The sequence below is a fragment of the Macrobrachium rosenbergii genome, chromosome 9 (assembly GCF_040412425.1).
Source record: "Macrobrachium rosenbergii isolate ZJJX-2024 chromosome 9, ASM4041242v1, whole genome shotgun sequence".
Taxonomy (NCBI): Eukaryota; Metazoa; Arthropoda; class Malacostraca; order Decapoda; family Palaemonidae; genus Macrobrachium; species Macrobrachium rosenbergii.
Genome location: NC_089749.1, coordinates 41,970,333 through 41,989,516, shown reverse-complemented (window position 1 = coordinate 41,989,516; position 19,184 = coordinate 41,970,333). Strand labels below are relative to the sequence as shown.

Here is a 19,184-nt window from a genome sequence, read left to right as displayed (position 1 = left end):
ACAAGAAAAACAATCATGGCATGTCAGATTACACTTTTCCATCAACAGATACAAGAAACATCAATAAGGAGGAGCCAGGCAGTGAGGTATAATCAACCAGGAGAATAAGCAGAGAAGTAAAATGAGGCAGGCGGCGGGGGAAAGGAAAGGATAAGGATATGATTAATTAAGGTGGGGAGATGATTACTCCCACAGCTATGGTAGAAAATTTCAAGGTCGAAATGATTTTTAAATAGTGGCGTTTTAAACACTAGAGGTGATTTCCAAATCTGTAAATTTGTTTAGATAACTCAAAAGTCCATATATTATGAAAGTAATTAATGGAAGTAGCAACTGCTCAATATCATGAACCTTAAACTGAATCTGGGTTGGCCTGTTTAATGAAATATAGAATTTGTTGCCTTATAGCATTTAGTGAAAGAGTACCACCTTTCTCTCCCTGATAAAAAGAGGACCGACTTACTCTACAGGAGTTCTTAAAAGGTAAGATTTAAGTGTATAAACTGACATAAAGACTGGTCTTGAGGAAGGGCACCACCTTCCAAGGAGACCACCTGTCCTGTGGGTCTTCGCTCTTAGCTAAAATCTAGGGTCAGGGAAAGGAGCTCCAGACTGGAGGAAGTCTACACAATTATCACCTCTGTGCGAGAGCCGACAGCCTGAGATTCTAGCACACCTGAAGCCGTTAATCAAAATAAAGTCTTCCTTAACAGATCCTGATAAGAGCAATGAAAGTTATCCATCTCGATGCTAACTTTGAGGACGTCATTGAGAAAACCACGTAACAGACCGTGGGCGTGATACTGGTCTCAGACGAAGCGATGCCGTTCTGGGGATAGATGAAAAGTAGGAATCTGTAAGGTCGATTTTAAAATGCAAAGAAATACTTCAATGCTGACTCTGACTGTGGTAATAGTGGCCGGAGCAAGGCCTTTCTCAAACAATGATCTAAAGAAGGAAACTCCTAAAATTAGCTGTCATGATTTTGGCTTCAGATGCTTAGAAGGAGTATTAATTTGACTGCTGAGTCATATTGTTCCAAGAGTAGAATCTCTTTTTATCTGATTCTAAACAGAGTGTTGACAGGGTCGATGTTCGCTCCTTTTGGGCTACAATTTATAGTCCACAAACTAGGCATTCTGGAATTTTGAGGAAGTTGACACAGTCTTGGTTTGTACCTGTCTGAGTCAGAATGGGCTTGGGAACCAAGACTCCGTGAATCCCAGTTCCTGAAGAAGAGGAACCAATTGCTCTTCGGCCAATAGGGGCTACTAGGGCTAATTGACCTTGAATGTCCTGAGTTTGTGTAAAACTTTCAGCAAATTTATTGGGGGAAAAGATAAATCTTCTCCCAACTGTTCCAATCTACTGTCATTGCGTCTGTATGCATTTCGAGGGTCCAGGTTAGCCACATAACAGGAGCTGCAGTTGCTTTCTCCGCTAAGTAACAGATTCACTTGGAGGCCCGAACCCGGCGGCAAATCCATTTGAAAGACCCACGCCCAGGGACCAATTCGCCTCCAAACGGAGTAGTCCTGGACAGGAATCCGCCACCACGCCCGCACTCTCGCTAGGGGTGGGTGCCGACAGGTGCCAGCCGTGCTTGTTCGCCAGGGAGAAGATAGCAACCATTACTTGGTTTACTCGCCTGATTTGGAGTCGCCTCTGTTGATGCAATGAATCACCACTGCGCTATCCAATACCAACCTGATATGAATCCGTTGGGGGGCGGATTTTCAGAGTTAGAAAGACCGCCATAGTTTCCAGGGTATTTATATGGAACTGCTGGAAACATTAGACCACGTTCCTTACTTTTGTTTTGGTGAATATCTCCAGCCGCTAGGGGAAGCCGCCTGTGTGAACAACTAGTGCCGGAGGGGAAATTGAAGCGAACTGTATTGGACAAGGCCTCTGACCGAGGTCCAAGGTCGCAATTCGTTCTAAGATTTGAGGAATAGAGGAGACCTTGTCTCTGAGCTTGACATTGGCTCTAATTCGCCTACACTCTGTTTATGTCTTTAATTTCGCTTTTAATAGCAGGTCTGTCACTGAGGCAAACTGAAGAGATCCAAGGACCCTTTCTTGGGATCGTGGGCGGATGTTGATGGATTTTTGAGGAATCTCCTGAGGAGAGATGCTATCTCTTCCTCTGGGAGGCGGAAGAGACAGCGTGTGAGATGACAGATCCACTGGAGACCCAACCACTGAAACCGACCTCGGAGTCAGCGGACTTCTCTCTGTTCAGTTGAAAACTCCAGCTGTACTCCAGGAAATTGGACTATGGACGGCTTTCTTGACACACTGAACTGTTGGTGCCCAAATTATCTAATCGCCCAAATATGCTGCTAGGGATATCCTCGAGACCGAGTTGTTGTACTACTGTCCGCCATAGCTTTGTGAATATCCTAAGTAATGTTCAGACCGAAGGGCATGACCTCTGGGCGAGTAGGCTTGATTCTCAGTCTGAAACCGAGGAACTGGAGAGAAGTTCCGCGCAACCGGACGTGATAATAAGCGCCTGAAAGATCGATAGAGGTGGTGACGGACCCACGCCGGCAGAGTCTGCATTCTTGAGCCATCAGAAGCATGCAATGGTCGATTTTATGTAGAGATTTAGACGCGACAGATCCGGTGTGATCACTTGCTGATCGGAGTCTTTTTTTTGGGAACAGCAACAACCCGCTTTGAAACTTAGGTGCCTTACTTTTTATTGCTCGTTTGTTGAGCAATTCTGTCACGTAACTTTGTATTGATGTGGGTGCTGGTAAAACCTGGTTAGAGGAGGAGGGTTTTTGATCCGGAAGCTCCATCCTAGTCCTTGGACACAATACTGTGTGCCCAAGGGCTGAAGGTCCATTGGTCCCTGAACCAAAACAGGCGACCGCCACCCAGTTCTTCTCAGTGGGAGGGAGGGGTTTATTCCCTCTACCACGTCCAGGCCTCTTGGGGTGTGCTGGGTTTCTCTGAGGGCTTTGGCTCTTCCCTCCCCTTTGCAACCCCATATGCCTGAAATCACTGCCTCATATGTGGGGTTGTACGCCGGTGAAGCCACATAGAGGGTGCAGCTGTTGGACCAGCACATACCGTTGGGGGTGAGCCTTGAAGTAGAAGGTCAGCACGCCGAGATCGACTGCTTGGACTACGCCTGACAGCCTCCCATGCCCTCTGAAGCGTTTGCTCTCTCGATTGGGGCCGGCCGATTCTGGGGTCTTACGCCATAGGCAGAAATGCCCCAGCGAGAACGAAGACTCTGGTTGGCCCGCAGCTCGCCATAACGCTGCGGACCTCCTCTTCAGGGAAGAGGCAGGGTCCCCAGATCGAGCTTTTAACGAGCTTGTTAGGCTCAGGCGATAGTCGATCGGGCAAAGATGAATCCCTACATTCCAGTCTGGCCATGATAAATTCAAACAAGTCAGACTGGAAGCCAGCCAGCGCGATTTAGCCAAAACTTGGAAGAATGGTTCGTCCGAAAGCAGGAGACGCAGTAGCTTCCGTGCGTACACGAGTTCATGACCAACAACTTGACCCGAGCACTTCAAACCCGCTTCAATGTAAAGCTTCCGCAGCTTGGGAGTTGCTCACTGAATTGCGGAAGCGCAGAAGGGGTCCAGCTTCCCGACCGCAAAGTGGACGGGCGTCTATCCAGAACTCATTTACTTCGGGAATACCAGGAAGTAGGGTCTGTCTCTCTTAGCTGTGGTAACGATTACCATCGAAGCACGCCGGGCCGTGAGCCAGAGCGATTTGTCCAAGCAAGGGGTGGGTAGGTTGTCCTCAGGGCTTAACATAGTAAAAGCTGCCCTTTGAAAGGAGTCAACTTCGTGATTGTTCGCCTGCCACTCCGTCAGAGCGCGCAGAAGAGCCACTGAGCTTGGTCCCTTAGGGACGATGACAGTCTCCTAGGAACCTTTGTCTGACCAATCCAAGCTTCCTCCGTAAGCTCACTAAGCCTGCAAGGGGGCAGGAGATCAAATCTGGGCCTCCAACCGCCTCGTACAAGACCATCATGTCAGTCATAACAAGTGTTGATGGCCCGGAGTGTAAGCGCCAAGGGTTACCGACATCGAACGGGCGGGAGGTCCGCAGTGTCGATAACATGTCGTGTTCTGGCTGGGGGTGGGTGAGCCATTCCGCCAGTATGTTATCATGACTGGCTTGAACCCTCCGAGATTTTATTAAATCTCGCATTCAGGTCCTCTGTAAACCGGCTATAGAGCTGATTGCAAAGGCCTCTGCGAAAAGCAGGTTGGCAGGAGGCTTGGTTTTGCAGCCCTTATCACGCCTCTTTGCTGGAGGAACCAGACTTGCTCCCGGAGGCAAGCAGGTCCTGAAACCTTAGCCTTCGACGGGGGAAGGGCGTGATGCCTCTCTTGGAAGTCGAGGACTTGTAGTTCGCCTTCCATGAAGTCTTCACTAACTTGGGGATAGCAGACGAGCTCTATCACCCATGACAAACACTCAAAAACCCCGCACAGAAAGAAGAGATGGATGAAGCAGGGGAGTCAACACAAAGGGGGCCCTGCCCTAACAACCTCCTCACTTACTCACACCACTTACCACCTGGTCTCAGTTTCATGTCTATCGGTTCCAGGTTACATCCATGGCGCTACATCCTCCGAGACCTCAGCGAGAGGATATCCGCGCTTGGGGTGGCTGGGTCTCATCCTGATTTGTTGGATGATAGGGGTGGCAAGGTCTTCAGGCACCGCGTCGCCACCCGCGGCGCCGGGTAGAGCAAAGTCCTCAACCTGGCGTCTGTAGGGAGGTAGGGCTCTCCGATCGAACGCTCCTGCCAAACCCAGCCACCCAGGCCCGGGAGGGATTCTAAGGCAGACTTCTGGAAGCTTCAATCACTTCGTAAGAAAAACCAACAATTAGCTAAGAACGGAAATCCACCGTGGAACTGGCAAACAATATACAATATGAGGAGCATAAAGCGGAGTAAAAGACTGTTATTTACCGACTATCCTGGACAGTTGTGCAGAGAGCGGCAAACCACAACCATCAGGTGCCAGACAACCAGGAATATCCATCGACCGCACAACCAGCGCGGTCCGCAAACTACGTGATCGTAAGGTTGTTGGAGGAGTGGTGCACGCCTCACAGCGAACAGCGTCTGTAAGTAGAAAGAGAGGAACCTCCCACCCAAGCAAACTAAAGCTGGCAAGGCCGGGAAATCCTCAACTACAACCGAATACTCCGGGCGGAGAAGAACTCCTTATCATAAACTGGGCCAATAAGCTCTAAAATTGCAGAGTGGAAGAACAAGAGTGCCAGACTCGAGCACCCGGGAATGAAGGAAAGAGAGACTCAGGAACTAACCATAAGGGCTGCCAGTAAATAACGCAAGTGAGCCCCCTGGCATAGGACCGACTCACTGATATATATAATATATACACAAAGGAGAGCAATTCTGTAGATAAACAGACTTATCTAAAAAACAATAACAAAAATAATAACATAACAAGTGATGGTAAAAACTCAAGAGAACGAAGGATCCGCTCCTCTATAAAATGAAAAACCTTCCGCCCTTACTTCCCCGCCGGAGAAACAAGACGGGTAAAATGCTCGTATGTTCATAACATAGGCTGAAGCAATATATTTTACCGTATCAACGTAACCCGACGGGAGACGAGGAATGATAGTGACTCGAACATCGCATTTGGTGCAAACTAACCACCAAATCCCCAATACAGCGATGCTAGGGATTATATGGGAGGAGCGAATCCTCAACCAACAGGAGAGAAGTCCCTGAACTCGGAGAAAACGCCATCTAGCGCGCCACCCGCGCGAGTAGAGCAAGGCTGGAGAGAGGAGGAGGGGGAGGAGGGGAGGCTACCAGAAGGGAACAGAGATCAGAAACATATCACCCGCCAACTGCACCATACCCTCCCAGACAATGCAATCTTGAAGGGTAATCTACGACTGGAAGCAACGCTAACCCAAGTCTGATCTACCTAGGCGAAGTTTCAATATGGACCTAACCTAATATAGGCTAGAAAAAGGGAGGAGTGGCAGGAGGAGAGGTTAAACAGGGAGTAGGAAATTTTGTGCTCGAGAACCAACCGGGATCGAGAATGGCGGGCAAGGGGGCGACTAGCCTAGAGGAAACACATCCAAAGAACTCGATTCCCCCCAAATGGAGGAAGAGAACTATACCACTTGCCCACCTAAAAAACGCATCCCGGAGGAAACAGCAAACAGCCCTCAACCTGAACTCCCCACCCAGGGCAAGGCAAGGGGATGGAAGCAAACAAGCCTACTCCACAAAACAACCATCACACATAAAAACTAAAATGTGTTTCAATAGATGAGTTTCACCCTGCATGTGTTAGATCTGAGGCCAAGCCGCTAGCACAATCGAGAGGTAAACCACCCAATAAAATAATAAAATAAAACTAAAAGAGAGCACCATCTTCAAGCAAAAATTAATTAGCCTTAGCAAGACCAAAATAAACAGGAACCCAAACTGGAGGGGGCACTAGACGGGCATCACTCCCACAAAGGCCGTAGGCCAATTGAACGTAATTCATAAGGGAGCCACCGCAAGGAACCACCAAAGGAACTCAAGGGGGCAAATCTATCTATAACGACGAGGAGACAACCCAACTGAAAAGAACAGAAGGAGTCGCCTCATGGGCCGACATGGCTGGCGGGACGCCGTATGACATAATAAGATCTCAATATTTATGAAAATACGAGACCGTAACAGCCAAAAAATAGAACAAAACCCCACAAGAAGATGGTACTTAACTTTGAAATGGTAAAGCTGCTCGACGCCATCACAGAATGCAGAAAATTCAAATAAATGAAGATTGTTAACACAAAAGAAACAGCGACCACGTGCTAGAAAATGTAAATGAGGTAGGTGGCGCTGGTGTCGCTGTCCTGGCGGGTGTTGGGTGGGGCTGTAACGGCTCACCGCTTCGGTTCCGGGGATTTTGATAGGGAGAGATCTTTCGAGTGGTTTCGTGGTAGTGGTATTTCACTCAATTTCTCCTTATACCCCACGTCTTCCTAGAAGACGCCGACTGGGTAGGTAACTCCCAGCTTCCTGAAAGCCTTTCCTGGTATATCTAGGCAATGTTATACCTAGTACTGTGCTAATGGAATTTCACCTGCTGACACGGGACTGAACTCTAGAATATATATATATATATATATATATATATATATATATATATATATATATATATATATATATATATTATATATATATATATTGTATGTATGTATATATAGTAAACTTCTATATTCATGTAATATATATATATATATATATATATATATATATATATATATATATATATATATAGGTATATATATATATATATATATATATATATATATATATATATATGCAAAATGTCAGCAACATGACACGGTTGCAGTTTATTAGTTTTCTTACTAATGTTCTCGATTTTCCTTATTATCTTCCTCTGTTCTCAGGCAACTGATGGAGGTAAAGCACCAAACCATTTTGATGGATGTTTTATTGGTTAGATCGCTCTGTCTCTTCTCTAGAGACATCTTCTGCCACAAATGAGTGCCGCAAGGAAATTCACACATATATATACAATATTCTTTCAAGGGAACACGGTCAAAAATATAACTATTCGGATGGTTAAACTAAATATTCTGCAGTTAGCATTGGACCTATGCAAATATTTTAGTTAACTTTATATTTGTCATGTTTTATCTTGTTCTATCCTGATATTGATAACTTTGTATTTACATTTTACTTTTTTTGTACGTGTGTAATTTCATTATATTACTCTTACATATACAGTTTGAATGTCTCTTTGACGATTCTTTGTTGACCGTCTATTTTCAGCCATTTATTTTTCTGTCTGGTTGTTTCTAAGTATGCAAACATTCCAAATAGCAATTTGGTACTGTCAAATAGGCCAGTTGTAAATGCTTTAGTAACAAACCTTATATGTTTTAACCGGTTAATTCCAAAACGCTAATCAAGTTTAATATTGGATTTTAACCATCGAATAGTTATATTTTGACAAGTGTTCCCTTGAAAGAATGTTATATATATGTGTAACTCTTGTAAACACTCATTTGTAGCAGAAGATGTCTCTAGAAGAGACGCAAACGCCCTAATCCACAAAACGTCCATCAAATGTGAACTTTGGTGCTTTACTCCATCAGTTGCCTTGAAGAACAGAGGAAGATAATATGAAAATCGAGAACATTAGTAAGAAACTAATAAACTGCAAACTTCGCTGTCATATTTAATCTATTATTTGCATAAAGGAAAACTTACTGCCAACATTCACCAATATATATATGATATATATATATATATGTATATATATTATATATATATATTGTAAATATATAAAGTAGTAAACCTCGTATTCTATGCTTCATTTGCGGACTCACCTATTCGCGGATTTTCTGTGGAACATATATATACATTATCCGGGGAAAATTCGCCCATTTGCAGTATTTTTCACTGAGAAATATTCACTAATTACTGTACTTTATTTTCATATAATTTTCATGACTAAATGCACTTTTTGGGTAAAACTATTAAAAAATTTTAGGTATAAGTATTTTTAGGGTTTTTTGTGTTTGAACTATCAAAATAGGCCATTTCTAAGTGTTTTTTGTAGGGTTTTAAATATTCGTGGGTGGGGATGTGGTATGGTCCCCAGAATATGAGAGATTTACTGCATATATAATCTATGTTGTTTATGAAAAATTCAGCGACATTCACAGACTTTTTGTTGAGAAATATTCACTGATTATGTATTTTGATGTTATTGATCGGGTCCTGTGTCACCCGGTGAAAAGTCCATTCAGCACTTATTTCTAGGTAATTCCGTTGCTAGATACAACAGAGAAAGCTAAATGAAAATGCTGGAGTTATTACTCCCAGAGCCGAGCTCCACCAGATGGAGTCGTAGAGGTGGAAAAGGGTGAACTACAAAACACGGAACCTTATCCTGATAGAGACTCAATGTCAAAGTCCCAACGAGAGAGGTGCCATAGCAAGCCCATGCACTACTCGCGGACTGTATACAAGGCAATATCAGCCGCATTCCATTTTAGCACGTTTTTTTTTCTGCTCACACGTAATCGCTGTGATCCTTATTTTGTGCTCTCTATTTTGGATTTTTATGTAATCATGTTCTTTTTCAATTACTTATACCAGTGTTTATTGTTTTAGGCGATTGAGGCTCTTATTTTCCTTTTAGTTTAATAATTAAGGATTTATAACGCCTGCCTCGATCTCCTCACGCCGCCTCTTGACCTCTTGGTCTTGGGTCGGCATGTTTGTTTTGTGTTTTTTATTTTGGTCCTTTTTATTTGGGATATTTTACCATTAATGATCCCTAACTTCTTAGTGGTTTGATTAATTTTATGTTTGTTCTGTACCCCTCATTACGAGAAGTGCTGTTTAGCGCTTAGGTTACTGAGCTACCTCGCCCATTCGCTTATCATGGCTTCATTACGAGAGTGATATTTATTACGAGAGTGATGTTTAGCATTTAGGTTAATGAGCTACCCACTGGGCCCATTCATTCTTTATCATGGTCATTACGAGAGTGATGTTTAGCGCTAGGCTACTACAGCTACCCTCTTGGGCCCATTCGCTTATCGTGGCTTCATTACGAAGTGTTGTTGAGCGTTTAGGTTACGAGTTTCCTCGAGCCCATTCATTATTATCATGGCCTCATTATGCTTTATTTTTGTCCTCACTCTCTTTAGCCTTGGGGATCTTATTTCATTGGTACTGTTAATGCTTTACTTTGTTTTTACTTTGTTTTTATAATTTGTTTATTTTGTGAATTTGTGTTCCCTTCCTGTCAAGTGCTGTCTTGTTGTTTATAGGCTACGTGGTTCTGGACCTATTCGCTCTTATTTTGGCTTTATTTGCCTTTGTTTTAGACTCACTTCTCAAAGCGTATGGGAACATGGGGATTTCTTGGTACATTTAATTTGACCAGGCTCGGATGCTTTAATTTGTTAATTTTGGGGTACTTTCATTTAACTGAGGTCATTGTCCCTTCACGCCCATGTTGTGTTGGGCCTGCCTAACTCCTGCTAATGCACCTTATAGACAATTTTGTTTTTTTATGAATTATTTAAGTTATTGTTTAGCCTTTACTCCTCCTCCCTAGGCTTCCTTCCCTTTACATCGCCTCAGCTAGGTTAGCCTAGGGGTTGGCTGTAACACTTTTTCCCTCGTGGTAAATCGTTAAGGACGATCTCGATCTGCAATGCATGAGTTTCATGCTGCGATCTCACCTTGTACATGTGTTTTATGTCTGCGCTTCCCTTGTTTGGTTTTGCCGATATATTGCCCACACCACCCCTCTCCCCTGTTTCGGCTTTTCACTCAGGCTAATGTTCCTACAAGTTAAGCTGAATAGCGAGGGTTTACTCGCGAGCCTATCCTAGTTCAATCCTTCTTTGGGTTGCTTATCAATGGTGACCGGAGTGCTCTCCCACCTCCTGTTCACACTTCTTTACCGACTATATATATATTATTTTGTGGCACGAGTCCCCTTCTCCCTTTTTATCCTTTGCCTCTCTCTCCCTGGTTTGTTTTCAAGGTTTGTTAACTTTCCAAGGGCTTCTGAGAGCAATTTATCCTTATTTTTATGTTGTAGCCATATCCTCCTCTTTGCATTGATTGATTGTCCTCGGTGTGTCTGGAGTGCACTCCACCTGGACCTTGAGGATCGGGAGTGCTCTCCCACTCCTGTTCACACTTTATCTTTTTGCTCGTGGCCGTAGAGGCTTTTGCCCTTTCCTCTCTCCTTTTCTCTCGCTCTGTCGTGCAACACAGCCATAGCGCATCGGGATCTATGAGAATCTCTGAGCGCCCGGGAGTGCTGTCCCACCCCTGGTCGCCACTTTCTTGGGTTACCAACCTCCTGGCCTATCCTTCCCTTCCTTTACGCCGACTACTTCGCAGCTCCTACATGTTCGCACCTCACTGTTGGGATTCATACGAGGCCAGTTAGCGTTTTCCACCCAACAATCGCTTTCGTTTTGTATTTACTGGGCGCCTCCTTTTTGCTACTACCTGTTCGGTGTTTCGCTATCTTGTTGGGCGCTTCCTTGCTTACTGCTACGGCGTTTTAGTGTTTAGCGGTCGCGCTTATTCCCCCACCGCTATCACTGCTCAGATATCCTCCTCCGGGGTTTTCCTCTCTTTGCCCGGAGTGCGCTTCACTTCCAACAGTTCATAACCTTCCCACATTTTGTTCAAACATGATCGCTTCGAATGTTCCGTTGACTTGCTTTTTATGTTCATGAGTTTTGTCCTGTTAGCCCGGCTTTCTCCGGTTTTCCGGGTTTTTCCTGGTCTGACTAGGCTAGTCGCCAGTTACGGTACTCTGCCCGCATCCGCTCCATGCCCTTTCTCACAGCGCTTTTGGCTGGTTTTGTCAAGTGCAGGAATGCCCGCTATCCTGCAACAAACCAGCGATCACGGAGTTCATAGCTCTCATTCCGTGCGCAGTCTGTTTTGGATTTATAGTTTGGCACGGAAGGTTATGAAGCACGCCATGCTCTCCCGAGCAGACTTCTCGATGAACCCGCAGGGTTTTATATACCTGTCGGTTTCGCTCACAAACTCCACCATGTGACTTATTCCTTGGCTCGGAAGGTTGTAAAGTACGCTATGCTCTCTCTGAGCAGGCTACTTGATGAATCCGTAGGTTTTATTTACATCAGTCGGTTTTATCTCCGCCAAACACCGCCTCATTTGGCTTATTATTAGTCGTTTGGCACCCGGCAGATTGCTGTACGCTATGCTCTCCTGGCAGGCTACCAGATGAACTTGCAGTTTCATATACCCGTCGGTTTTACCTCCGCTGTTCGCCATGTGGCTTATTAATAGTCCGCTCTTCTCGCGATAAATCGCAGTTTCACATATACGCCTATCGATTTCCGCCAAACTCCGCCTCCCGCGAGATTCTCGTTAAATCGGTAGGTTTCATATAAACCTACTGCTTCGCTCTTGTGGCTTATTAATACATTCGGGTGTTTGGGCTCTTCTCCGGCGAGATTCTCGGTGGATCGGTAGGTTTCATATACGCCTATCGATTTCCTCCGCCAAATTCCGTTTCCGGGCGAGATTTTCGGTAAATTGGTAAGTTTCATATACACCTATCGGTTTTTCCTTCGCCAAACTCCGTCTTATATGACTTATTAATAGTTGTTCCTCCGTGTTCGGGGTCCTAATTTTTCCCTCTCCTGAGGCCGCCGCAAAGCCCTGGTGAATCCTTCGCCTTCAAGTTAATTGTTTACAGAGAGTTTTCAAGACGCGGCGCCTTCTGTCTCGCTCAACCTGTGAACATCGTCCCGGAGCGATGGGCAGGTGCTGGAATAATTGAGGCAAACCTTTTCCCGCTTTTTAGCTCGAAATTAGTGAGGCAAACTTTTCCTTTAGATTCGTTAGCTTCATCCTTTCGACGTTCCTGGTCTACCGGCCCCTAAGGTGAAATCACACAGTAAAAAAAAAAAAAAAAAAAAAAAAATGAAGACCTTTAAACCAAGAAGACCCGCCTCCGGGCTCCTCGAGATGTCTCGATCTCTAATCCGTGCCAGCCTACGAAGTTTGGCCTCGGCTTTCTGAAAGGGATATCAACCGCTGAAAGCAAGGCGTTACCCTCCTCCTTTGTTGAAAACTTTATGGGTCTCCCTTATAAGGAGCTCTGGATTTGAGGGTCATTAGTTGTCAACCTATTAAACTAACTATCTACCTCATGGTCCATGCCTTCTTTCCCAGGAGCCAAATCCCAAGAGATTAATCTCAAGACTCATTGTCAATGGATCACCTGTTAAGTCCTGCTCCGTTCCGGACACCTCCACCTCTTTTCCCCTCCAGTCTGGGGAATCTTGGCGCCTTCCCTTTATGCTTCCCAGCATGAAGGCACCCTCCTGTCGGGGGTGTGGGCACACGGAGGTTGGTGGAAGGGCATTTCTTCCCTTCCGGTCTGGTATCCCCTTATCCGGGTTTTGCCAGACTGTCAGAACGAGCATGGCATCTGTCTGGCAGGATCCATAAGTGAGCCCTCAGCTAGGGCTGACACATCGCTCCGCTGGAGAACTCTAACGGAGTGGCAGTATGAGTAATTCCAAGTTCACGCCAGCTGTGTCTCACTGCGCCTCTCTGAGAGCCCTGTTTCTACCCCTTTGTGCTCCGACAGAGCCTCTTACCAACAGGCTTGTTTTGAAAATGTATCGCTGAGGCATTTCCGGGAGACAGATATCACAGATAATATCTGCAGAATCTTCTAACCCTGACTACTTCTAATTTATTCAGCGTACAAAGTTCTCAAGCTCCGGAGTCAATTTCCGAAGCTGAACAGGGTGGTGTCAGGCTTGCTGTTCCGCCTGAGCTGAAAAATCTTATGAACAGTTTCACCTGGAGAATAATCTTTCCAGGTGGGCGTTGTTGTGCCCGCTCAAAGTTACTAATGTTACCCAGAGCCTCCGTTTCATGGGTGTCTACCCCACGCAGCAGAATGTTCGATCTTGCCGACTCGTCCCAAGTCCGGCAAGAAGTTCATGTAGTTCAAGAGCCCTCTGCTCGTAAGGCGGTGGTGCAGGCTCTTCAGGCTCTGCCCTAGTCAGCCGTCAGCTCACTCCCAGCCTTCCACCGATGTGTGCGGGTTCAACCAACACATCAGCCCTTGCACACCCCCGTGTCTCTAAGCCCCCACGTAGCCTCGGAGTTTTCTTTGCTTCATACTCTAAAACCTAAGGGAAAGAATTACTAGACATTTGGCCAGAGGCTCTGACCCTCAAGTTACTATAGGAGCAGGAAGCATCCTACTCCCTCTCCGAGAAATTGGGAAGGCATTTCGCTCACGGAGGCAATGAAGCCTCCCTGTAGTATTTCATATGGGTGGGAGGCTGTACCATTGGGCCACTGAATCCAGTCCTGGGCCCAGAGTATAGTTATCAGGCCCGGGTGGAGCTGGACCTGTTGTCTCAATCAGGTTCAATCAGCCTCCGCCAGAGTTCTGGGGTTCGCGGAATGGCCTGTCAGGCTTTTTTTCAGTCTGCTGGCGAAGTTCCCTTTCCACTGGAAAATTTTTCCGGCGTGTCACGTTTATTTTCCTTATTCAATGCGGTAAGTCTCGGTTAAGTTTACAGTCTTGTAGGGTTCGGTCCACTGCTCCGTGAGCCGTAACTACCTCTATAGACCTTCCGGACGCCTTCTTTCACATCTTGGTTGCAGAAAGGTCCCCATCCCTTCTGGGATTCAGACTGCAGCAGGCACCCCTTCAGGTTCATGCCTCCTCAATGCGGCTCCAGAGTTCTCTTGCTGCATTTGAACAATACCGTAGTTCAACAGCTCCGGTATTAGAAGGCTATGCTAGCTGCATAGCCCAGTTGCTCTGGCTCATTTGGGCACCCAGCGGGAATTGCCTGAGGGTGCCGGTCATTATAATCGGTTTTCTAGAGTCTTTGGGTTTATAACCAGGAAGTAATCCTCACCCGATTCAGGAGGGTAGCCTGTAGTTGTGAATCCAGTGAAACGAAAGAGATAGCAGTATGCCTCATCATCATACATCAACTCACATACCGGGCCATGCCCAAGAAAAGGTCTTGTTCTTCCAGTTTGCTTCAGTGACGGTTCTCCTTCTGAAGTCAAAGCTGAGTTTATGATCGGGTATGAGTCAGACTTGTCTCCTGATTCTGCTTGAATAGTGGCCTCCGGCCTTGCACAACTATCAAGTGCTTAACGGAGTCAGTCTCCTCTCCAGCTTTCCTCCGGCCTCAGTATTCCAATCGCGCCCCTCTGGGCGGTAAGGTGGATATTTGGCCCAATGAAGTACACATGGTACTTAGTCGGTCAATGCCCGCAGTTCCATATCAACGCTTTGGAGGCGCAGACAGTCTTCCTGTCCTTGGGAAACTTTTCCCCAAGAGGTTTCCCTTTAGGCTGGTTCCTGAACAAAACAGCAAGAAAAGGCCATGTGAAACAAGTGGTTTTGGACTCGGGAGTTATGTTTCATTCAGGTTGGTGGTTCATTCTTCTCCATAACCAACAGACACAAGTGCCTCTGTCTACCACCCTTCTCGTAGGGGTCCAAAGAATACTGCTTTTCCCTATCCAGCCTCTCTGGTGTCGGAATAGTCCTTGTAGACGGAGCTCATTCAGTAGTCTTGTGACCTTTTCCTGACCTGGAAGTTAGTCTGTTTGCAACCTAATTCAGCCATTGTAAACTATCAAGCTGTCCGCCTGGTATAAACCCAGCCCAAGGCCAGCCCCCTCAAACTCTGATGTCCTGGCTTTGTGGTCTTTGTGAATCTTACAGTTTAGGAGGAAACTTGATAGTTGGCCTGTCATTACTGTTTTCCTGAAATCAGTTAAGGATCCTACTCTACTGCAGTATGGTTCTGGTAGTTGGGCAACTAGCACTCTTCACATAGTTTTCGAAGCTACAGGTCGCAGATGCGGCCGCATTGGCCTCGGTGAACTTTGTTTTGTTGAACCAGACTCACAGGCTTCAACTTTCATCCCTAAGGTCTGTGTTCGTTTAAGAACAGTACTCCATTCCCGACATCTGCTCCTGGTCTTTGAGTAATGTCGAGTTAGCTTCGGTAACCAACAATCATCTTGTTCTTACCTTTCCTTGTTGGGGAAGCCCAAAAATTTTTAATCAGCTTAGCTTCTAGTGTTAGTTTTCCTGTACTGTCTGCCCTGTCTGGCGGAACCAATCATTTTGGTTTCCCCTCATCAGGGGTAGTGTTGCGAATTCCTCACCCTAACTTTCTATCTACAATTGAAGGTCCTCATTTTGTGGTCACCTTGGAGTACTCCCTTTTGTCTGTTTCCTGTGTCCAGTTTTCTCCTTGCAGGCTTTTAGACAGGACCTGCAATTTTGTCGATCTTTCTCCTTTAAAAGTGGGGGCTACTGTCATTGGGTCTGCTATTAGGCAGGAAATATTTTCTTTAATACAAGCCTATTCAGGTTCATTCTAAGCTCATGATCTTATACAGTGACCACTACATTATTTTCATTACATGAACTTAGAGGACTTTACTAATGTTCATAGTAGAATTCTCCTAGTTTTCAACGTCTCTATTTAAGTCTTTTAATAGCATAAGAATGATGTTTATTTCTGTTATTCACCAGGTGACACTGGACTCTCGAGATCCAGAAAAAAAAGGATTTTGACAAAGGAAAATCATTTCGGGAGAGGCCCGTGTCACCGGTGACCCACCCTGTTTTTCATCTCTTCCTCCCTTGGTAAACTTCATTCTAGTGAGGTGGGTGCTAACATGGAATGCGGCTAGTGTTGCCTTGTATACAGTCCAGTAGTGCATGGGCTTGCATCGGCACCTCTCCATTGGGACTTTTGACATTGGGAATCTCTATAGGATAAGGTTCGTGTTTCTGTAGTTCACCCCTTTCCATACACGACTCATCTAGTGAGCTCGCTCTGGGGGTAGTAACTCCAGCATTTCATTTAGCTTTCTCTGGTATCTAGCAACGGAATTACCTAGAAATAAGTGCTGAATGGACTTTTTCACCGGGTGACACGGGCCCCTCTCCAGAAATAGATTTTTCCTTTGTCAAAATCCTTTTTCATGACTGAATACATTTTTTGTGATAAATGATTTACTAATTTCACATAAATTAATAATACAATAATACACAATAATAATAATAATACTATAAGATTAAGTAACACATAATATCGCCGTAACTCAAAGAGAGAGAGAAACGGGTGGTAAAAAATTATATTAAAGTAATATTGAAATTGTATTAAAATGATAATGTGTTTCAGGATGTTAGTATAAGCATTTTTAGAGGGTACATTTTTTGATAAAATAATGATTTACAGTTCTAATTTTCAAATATTAATATTGTTTAACCCTTTAAACGCCAAGCCCTCTATTTACAAAAGTGTCTGCCAGAGGTCGGGGCGTAGGTACGGGAGTAGTGCCAAGGAAAAAGTTTTTTCAAAAATTCACAGCATGTTTATGTTTTAAGATTGGGTATTCATTTTTGGCTCATTTTTTGACATTGCCTAAAGTTTAGTATACAACCATCAAAATTAAAAATATCATTATCATATATAAATATTGAATATATGACAGCTTGAAAAAATTTTCATATATAATTGTATACAAATCAAGGCTGTGAGCAAAATGCTAAAGCTAATGAGTTATTTTTTTCTTTGTATTGTACATTAAATTGCGATGATTTTGGTCTACGGTATAACAAATTGCTAAACGATCAAAGCAACACAGCGAAAATATTATCACAAAATGATGCATGAATTCGTAATGCGGACATAAAAAAGTTTTATTTTTTTTCAAAAATTCAATTCTAAATCGAAATATTGTGCTAGAGACTTCCTCTTTTCTTGCAAAATGAAGGTCAATGGTTGAATGTTAATAGAATGTAAGAATTTTTAGCCATAATTGCATTTTTTACCATTTTGTCGAAATAAAGTTGACTGCAGGTTTAAAATTTGCACTTATTGTGATTTTATATGAAAAATATTTCAAAACTGATAAAAGCTACAACCATGAGTTATTTTTTGTTGTATTCTACATGAAACAAAGTACACATTTCATATACAATTTATGTAAGGCCTAATAGAAAACAGTGCAAAATTACTTACAAGGTGACTCAAAGAAATTTTATTTCAGCAGAGTTACCGCAGCGCGGAGGGAAGGAAAAGTTTTTTCTGTACCACCATAAATCGTAAATATTGTACAGAGACTTCCCCCGTTGCTTGTTGCAAAATGAAGGCAAATGATTGAATATCTTAGAATGTTAGATTTTGCTTAACAAAGAATACTCCAAATATATTATATATATATATATATATATATATATATATATATATATATATATATATATATATATATATATATATATATATATATATACATATATATATATATATATATATATATATACATATATATATATATATATATATATATATATATATATATATGGTTATATATACACATACACATACACATTCACATACACACACATATATATATATATATTTTTTTATTTTGTACTAATACATAACTAAAAGGGAATGTAGAAAAACTTTTTTGCATAAAACGAAATAATATACAAAACACCAAAAATTACAGATATATAAAAACTTGTAATAAATATAAAACTAAATATAAAATCAATCGCACAAGTGGAAACCTTAGCTATGTAATTACAATACTTGGTAAGTTACTTATATGAAATTTATATTTATCACATATCTTTGGGGCCTTGGTCCCTGGTCTGGGTGTTGGATAATGTTGAGTTTCGGTAATGGCAATCTGATAACTAAAGGATTACTTGTACTTAGAAATTACATGAGATTAATATTTTAACTCTTATTTTGGTGGAGAGATATTCTTGTACATGTAAAATTATCCAGGACATAGCAAACGAGCCCTTACACAAATTTTATATAATTTACTAAATTCTCAAGAAAAATGTATGCATTCTTACCCTGAAAAGTCTTCATTATGCATTGTAAGAATGATGGCCTCAACAGCATCTGTTATGGATGAAAACAGTGGCTGGACAGCTGAAGACATCAAGGCATCTATGGTGGGCAACGCCTACAATTCAGAAAAAGAAGTTAGGGACAACTCAACCCAGTTTTCATACTTAAAATACAAAGAAAATAAGCCATGCAACCATATACAGCTAGTCTAGAACTTACTAAAGTACTGTACATATGAAATCAGCTTCCTTAAAAGAATTTTACCCCATAGGATATTACCAGAGCAAATGGACAGTCTGGGACTTCCAAAAATAGGTTTTCCTAACAAACCCTGTTTTTTTTATAGCGTAGCTGCTGGTCATCCTCAAAGGAGCATAAAAAACTTACAGGTAACTAAATGGCCCAGCTACCTAATCAAATTCTAACAACAATGATGAAAAACCAGCATATGGTAAAGTCATGTGAGTGATTACGGATTCCCATTCAGGATTAATAAAGAATTAGTGGTAGGGTGTACACAAAGACCATCTGGGAAGGTAGCAGTGACATCTAGGTACCTGAAGTGACCTGACAGTGCATAATGTTTTATAGGTAATACCGAGTTCCTGCAGAAGAGTACGGACTTCTTCTTCAAAAGGTCCTCATTCTTAGCCAGGAATGATGGGCCAAGGGACAACAGATGACTAGTGGTGTGGGTGAAAAATACTGTCCCA

The 19,184-nt window shown here is 43.4% G+C and overlaps 1 pseudogene; it reads right to left on the bottom strand.

Moving 5' to 3' along the window:
• Window positions 1–18,436: 18,436 nt before the first annotated feature.
• Window positions 18,437–19,184, bottom strand: part of LOC136841958 (conserved oligomeric Golgi complex subunit 5-like) — a 43,539-nt pseudogene continuing 42,791 nt past the window's right edge.